This window comes from Mus caroli, chromosome 2 (genome assembly GCF_900094665.2).
Source record: "Mus caroli chromosome 2, CAROLI_EIJ_v1.1, whole genome shotgun sequence".
Classification (NCBI taxonomy): Eukaryota; Metazoa; Chordata; class Mammalia; order Rodentia; family Muridae; genus Mus; species Mus caroli.
In genome coordinates this window covers 61,606,988-61,615,022 of record NC_034571.1, presented here as the reverse complement: position 1 = coordinate 61,615,022, position 8,035 = coordinate 61,606,988, and positions in this window count along the sequence as shown.

The window sequence follows — 8,035 nt, the reverse complement described above, 5'->3', positions numbered from 1 at the left end:
TCTCAACAGAGAAATCTTGAATGGCCAAGAAGCACTTAAAGAATAGCTTAATATCCTTAAGGGAATCCTTAACAGCCTTAATATCACAAGGGAATGAATATCACAATGATACTAACATTCAAAATCCTGAAATACCACCTTATACTAGTCAGAATGGCTAAGATAAAAAAAAATTCAAGCAACAGTATATGCTGGTGAGGATGTGGATAAAGGGCTATACTCTTCCATTGCTAGTGAGATTACTAAATTGTACTACCCCTTGGTATTCAATTGGAGATTTCTCAGAAAAGTTGAAATATTTCTACCATAAGATCCAGTTGTAAAAGTCCTGGGCATATACCCAACAGATGTTCCACCATTCCACCTTGACATGTGTCTTCTATGTTCATAAAAGCTTTATTGTAATAGCCACAAACTGGAAACAACATGGTTGTCCCTCAACCAAAGAATGGATATAGAAAATGTGGTTCATTTACAGAATGGAGTAATATCCAGCTATTAAAAATCAAAGACATCATGAATTTTGCAGACAAATGGATGATACTTGAGGATATCATCCTGAGTGAGGTAACCTAATCCCCAAAGGGCATGCATGGTATATACTCATTTATACGTTTATATTAGTCATCAATACAGGTACCATGTTACACTTCACAGAACCAAAGAAGCTAAACAAGAAGGAAAGCTTAAGTGAGGAAGCTTGAATATCACATAGAAAGGTGGAAGAAAGTAGTCATAGGAGGCAGAGGACTGGAACGAACTGGGTGGGATTGAGAACGGAGAGTTGAATGAAGAGGCAGGATCATGTTTATACAGAGACATGAAAGAGACTCCAGAGGACCAGGAGGATGAATGAAAATCTTCACCTTCCAGTGGTAGGGGAACAGTTGGAACCTTTTTGGAATGAGGGAGGTTTCCAGAAGTCAATGTTGGTAACTTCAGTTGAGATGCCTCACAGTGAGGACATAGAACCTGAAGAAACTACCTCCTATAGTCAGGCAGGACTCCCAGTGGAGGATAGAGATACCAACCTACCCACAAAACTTTCAACCAAAAATTTGTCCTGTCTAAAAGAAATGCAGGAAAAAAAAGATGGAGCAAACACAGAAGGAATGGCCAACCAATAACAGGCCCAACTTGAGATCCATCTCATGGGCAAGTACCAATTCCTGACATTATAATGATGCTCCATTATGCTTGCAGACAGGAGCCTAGCATAATTATTCTCTGAGAAGCTCCAAACAGCAGCTGAATGAAACAAATGCAGTTAATCAGAGCCAAACATTGGACAGAGGTCAAGGATTCTTTTTTTTTTGTTCTTTTTAAAAATTTTTATTAGATATTTTCTTTATTTACATTTCAAATGTTATAGTTCTCATACACACACCAGAAACACCCTATTCCATCCCCCTTCCCCTGCTTCTATGATGGTGTTCACCCAGCCACTCCTGCCTTCCCACCCTAGCATTTCCCTACATTGGGGCTTTGAACCTCCATAGGACTAAGAGCCTCTCCTCCCACTGATGCCCAACAAGGCCATTCTCTTCTACATATGCACCTGGAGCCATGGGTTCCTCCTCATGTACTCTTTGGTTGGTGGTTTATTCCCTGGGAGCTTTGGGGGATCTGATTGGTTGATATTGTTCTTCCTATGGGGTTGCAAACACCTTCAGCTCCTTCAGTCCTTTTTCTAACTCCTCCGTTGGGGATCCCATGATCAGTCCAATGGTTGACTGTGAGCTGGTTCAACTGGTAGTCAGTATGTAGAAGAATGCAAATCAATGCACACTTATCTCCTTGTACAAAGTTCAATTCCAAGTGGATCAATGACCTCCACATAAAACCAGAGACACTGAACCTAATAGAAGAGATAGTGGGAAAGAGCCTCAAACACATGACCACAGGAAATATTCTTCAACATAACACCAATGGCTCATACTCTAAGATAAACAATAGACCAATGGGACCTCATAAAATCGCAAAGCATCTGTAAGGCAAAGAACACTGTCAATAGGACAAAATGGCAACCAACAGATCGGGAAAAGATCTTTACCAATCTTACATCTGATAGGGGGCTAATATCCAGTATACAAAAAGAACTCTAGAAGTTAGATTGCAGAAAATCAAATTATCCTATTAAAAATGGGGTAGAGAGCTAAACAAAGAATTTTCAATTGAGAAATATCATATGGCTGGGAAGCACCTGAAGAAGTGTTCAACATCTTTAGTCATCAGAGAAATTGCAAATTAAAACAACTCTCAGATTCCATCTCACACCAATTCGAATGGCTAAGATTAAAATCTCAGGTAATGGCAGATGCTGGCAAGGATGTGGAGAAAGAGGAACACTCCTCCATTGCTGACGGGATTGAAAGCTGGTACAACCATTCAGATCCACAGACTCTGAGAGTCTGGCAGTTCCTCAGAAAATTGGACATAGTATTCCCTGAGGACCCAAGTATACCATGCCTGGGCATATACGCAAAAGATGTTCCAACATATAACAAGGACACATGCTCTACTATGTTCATAGCAGCCTTATTTATAATAGCCAGAAGCTGGAAAGAACCCAGATGTCCCTCAACAGATGAATGGATACAGAAAATGTGGTACATTTACACAATGAAGTACTACTCAGCTATTAAAAAGAATGACTTAATGAAATTTTTAGGCAAATGGATAGAACTAGAAAATATCATCCTGAGTGAAGTAACGTAGTCACAAAAGAACACACATGGCATGCACTCACTGATAAGTGGATATTAGCCCAAAATTTCAGAATACCCAAGATACTATTCACAAACCACATGAAGCTCAAGAAGGAAGACCAAAGTGTGAATGCTTCAGTCCTTCTTAGGAGGAGGAACAAAATACTCACAGGTGGAAATACAGAGACAAAGTGTGGAGCAGATACTGAAGGAAAGGCCCTCCAGAGACTGCCCCACCTGGGGATCTGTCCCATATACAATCACCAAACCCAGACACTATTGTGGATGCCAAGAAGTACTTGCTGACAGGAGCCTGATACAGCTGTCTCCTGAGAGGATCTGCCAGAGCTTGACAAATACAGAGGTCAAGGACTCTTATGGAAGTGTTTAGGAAAAGACTGAAGGAGATAGTAATCCACAGGAAGACCAATCAACCTTGAAGACAAAAGATTGAGAAAATCTAAAGAAAAACCTGATAATTGAACAGGTAAATGTATTGATGTGAGTGAACACAAAGTGCACAGATCTTGATCTCAGTGTCAACAGGACACATCCTGTAACACAACGATGGAAAAAGCCTAGTAGTCAAATGAAAAGCTTCTTTTCGTGGAAAGCAGAGATCCTCTTTTTTCCATGGTAGGTATGAGCTGTCCTCATGGCTCAGGCCAGGCTTTGACAGCACTGTTAGACAAGCAGTAATAAAGATAGATACAGATTCTTCTCCACCAGAGCAAACTATGACTGACCAAGGATTCTTTGCTATGAAATTGCATCTTGAGTCCTACAGGAATTGTGTGTGTGTGTGTATCCACTATATATGCATGTATACATATATAATCTGTATTCTATATCTGTCTGTTTTATCAAATTGATTCAAATTAGACAATGAACATGCCATTTGTTTAATTAATACACAGAGTCTGCATGTTGAAAAACCTTTCTGTGTAATTGAATCATATATAATTAAACTATACATATAGCCTACATGCTAATACCTTTAAGATGAAATCAAACTCATGATTAAAATTTTAATAAAAGTATCAATTCCAATGTTTTGACTGTTATATTAATCAGATATCCAAGGATTAAGTGATGTCACCCCAACAAAAAAACCCTTTAGAATGCAGACAGCTTCTTCCCGGCTAGTACATTACCAGAATAACCTTCAGACCCAAATCTGATCAAGGCATTAGAAACTACAAACCTAGGCTGCTCACCAGAGTTCATACAAAATCTGCAAGAAAATACTTTTTAAGTGGAAAATTACATAGCACTAAAAATATTTTATGACCAAATGGGAATTATCTTGAGGATGCAAAATTAGTTCAATAGGTGAAAATCAATCCTGTGATTCACCACATTAATAAGATAGAGGTGAGAACTTATGATCAGTTCAGTAAATATAGAGATGGGGACAGATACAAATACCTCTCAAGATTAAATATGATTACAGCATCCTTTAAAAACCAAAGGTTTCTTAATTTGATGAAGTGGGATTACCAAAGCATTATGACTAATATCACATTTTATGGTGAAATACCATGTAATTATAGGTATAAGGAATGAATCCTGGGGACAGACCCCTTAGCTGGAAGCCTGGTTCAATCAACTCTATTAAATATTTCAAGTCATTAAATATATCAGTGTCTCAGCTAGCCTATTTTCAAATTAGAGATAATTACTGTATTCATCTCAAAACACAGTGTCGAAGCTGAAATTAGTTCTCATACTCACAAATCTCTTAGCCTGTGCACGCATCAATTGCATATTATGTATATGGTGTCACAGGCTGAAACTTAAAATAATAAAGGTTAATGGTTCTATTCCTGAATGCCTATAACTCTTGTGGTCCACTGATTTTGTTTATTTCTTTTTTCAATAGTCAATTTCTTTTTTTACTGTACATCCTGATCACAGCTTCCCTTCCCTCCTCTCCTTCTTACCGCCCTTTTCCCATCTACCTTGCTCTCCCTTCCCCCATCTCCTTCCCTTAAACACTCTTTAAAAGTGTTTCTACAGACATGATACAATTGCCAAGATAAGTTGCATATACATAAGTGGAAAATAAACAGGGTGTTTTCCTCTATCACGTTTTGTGGGAAAATAATACTGTTATTAATTATAATTAATATTATTAATATCATATTTCTGAGGCAGCTTAAAGCAACAGGAGGGAGAAAGAGACTGGAACCTGACCTTCAACAGTCAGGACTGTGTTGGCTCACACAGTGAGGGGCAGCCTCTATCTTGAGAGAAATGAAGAGTCTGCTAGAGAAAAAAAGATGGCTGTCGCTTTTTATAGACATGAGATGAGGGGACTTAGGCAGACAGCATGTTTCCCTCCTTCGGTTTCTCTTTCCTGAAGTTCTTTTCTGAGCAAGACAGGTTGCAGCAATAGATATTCCCTTCTAGGATGAGCAAGCAAGGTCTTTGGTTATCTTGTTCAGATCCTGTTTTAAGAGCAAGACATTCTATCATTAACATTGCTATATTGTATTGGACACAAAGCTTCAGAATGTAATGCTTGCTGGCCAGAAACATGCTTACAAATACAAACACAAACACAAGTTATGTCAATTCCCCTGCCTCTGCCTCTCTGCCTCTCTGCCTCTCTGCCTCTCTGCCTCTCTGCCTCTCTGCCTCTCCCTTTTCCTCCAAAGTACAGGAATTCTAAGCATGCAACACTATGCTTGGGGAACACAGGTGTCATTTAGATGTTTTCATGACTTCTGTGAGCTAATAAATTTGTTGAAATATAGCAAAATGTTCAACTTCAAAATTTAATATCTAAGGGTGTGAGATTTTTAAAGGAAAACAACTATATAATTCTCCTTATTTCCTTTTCTTGCTTTATTTTTGAGGTAATTATTATAGCATTTTTCCATTACCTTTCCTGCCACCAAACACTCATATTATACAAACTCTCTGAATCTTGCAAAATTTTCTTCTAAAAATCCCCACCTTCCAATTTAATATTTTCTAATATGTTCACTGTTGTGCATCACAATATAAAGTATTAGCTGTTTACTTTGAATATATTTTGCAATTGGGGACTGAAAGCAGAGTGGTTTAGAGAGTTAGGTACCTTCAAATATAAAAACAATGATATTGAATTTTTTACAGAATGTATTCTGTTTAAAAAAAAAAACTAGCCGGGCAATGGTGGCGCACGCCTTTAATCCCAGCACTTGGGAGGCAGAGGCAGGCGGATTTCTGAGTTCAAGGCCAGCCTGGTCTACAGAGTGAGCTCCAGGACAGCCAGGACTACCCAGAGAAACCCTGTCTCAAAAAAAAAAAAAAAAAAAAAAAAAAAAAAAAAAAAAAAAAAAAAAAAAAAAAAAAAAAAAACTAAGGTCCTTTACATATGGTTTTCACTAAAATGATTACATTTCACATCACTGCCATGCCAATACCTCAGTGACCTGAAATTATTGTAGGAAAAGGGACTTTTACAAGTAAAAGGTTAACTGAAAATTTTACTGACTTTACATAGCATCCGTAATGCTTGAATATTTATTTAATATGTGCAATTTATTGGCTAATTTTGTGTTCATATTTAGTTAGAGATTTCCTTTGGAAACTAGACTATCTCTAATTTCTTTTGTATTTTGCACTAAATGTAATTGTCATGTAAATACACATGTATACATATACTATGCAAACTATATATATTGCAGTAAATGTAATTGTCATATACATATGTATACTTGTATAATTGTCACATGTATGCATTATAACATATATGTCATATATGTACATTCACATATATATAACAATTACATTTAGTGCAATATATGTATATATTGACACACACACATATATATCAACTGGAAATTCAAGAAATGTTGTAGTCAATATTTATTTTTTAGATATTTTCTTTATTTATATTTCAAATGCTATCCCAAAGTTCCCTATACCCTTCCCCCGCCCTGCTCCCCTACCCACCCACTCTCACTTCTTGGCCCTGGCGTTACTCTGTACTGGGGCATAAAAAGTTTGCAATACCAAGGGGCCTCTCAATTTTAAGAGAATATATTTATTGTCAATGTATATGGGTTGCTCATTTCTAAAATAACATTATGTCTACTAATTTCTTAATCTGTTATTTTAAATTTTGGGTTTATCTCATATATTTTGCTACATTTCACTTGGCTTTTGAGACATCTATATAATTGGTTATATTAATACAGCTCACATAATTGTCCTAATTTCATTTCTTGATTCAGCTCACTAGAACCTTTTTCATAGTACTCTTCAGGTAAATCGATGTCATACATATTGTTTTTTTATAAACATGTTTAATGGAAGACTGTCTAATCAAGTAGGTTCTTTTTTTTTTTTTCAGCTATTAACACAGTAGACAGCTGACGTTTATTTATTTGACAGTGGACGACTAAGAAGCAAAAATGTATTACCAAATTTGGATGAAGCATGTAACTGACATAACTTTTAATGGGATCAAATGAAATATATTTCTGATTGCATTAAGACACACACATACATTTTTAGACAAACAGACGCTGAACTGACGGCGGGAAGGTATTGCAGTGGAACTTGGGTGGTCAGTATTTTCCTATTTCCCGCCTTATATGAAGAGAAGAAGAAAAGTAATACACAGAGGCCTGATAGATTATTTCTTTTCAGTAGTGGTGAACAAGGTCAAACCAAAGGACAGCAGGCAAGACGCAGACACTGGCTCCCACAGTGAGAGGTGTGTAGTAGGAACAGTGAACTCCTGAGGGTATCCCACAGCCTTCTCACATGATGGCTCAGTCCTTTTTATTTTCAACAACTATGTAATTGAAATTTCATCATGATGAATAGTGCCTTGGGACTTAAAAAAAAATCCTAACAAAATCCTGGGTTCTGTATGGAAACATTTTTGTGCAATACAGTTATTAAATACTCACAAGGTAGCCTATGTTTTAATAATAAAGATCTTTGATACTAAAGTTTTTTATTTCTGCTAGCTTCTACTTAACCATTCTTTCAGAAGTTATTTTTATACATAGTTATTCAACACATTCTGTAAAATATAAGAACTAATGTAGATTCTCAAGGTCACACGCGGTGACAGATTACAGGGACACATTGACTCCTTGTTGCATATNAGAAACATGGCTGGCACATTTCAGTGATCCATGCAGAGTAGGCTCACACAAAAACCAAACCAAACCAAAATAATAAAAAACAATTAAACAACAGTCAGCCATGAAAACTTACACTGCCAGTCACCAACAGGCCTAACAGCAGAAACAGCAGCACTGACAGCTTCGTTAGAACCATGCTGGGCTCATTCAGTTCTGCTGAGATGGGCCAGAAAGACA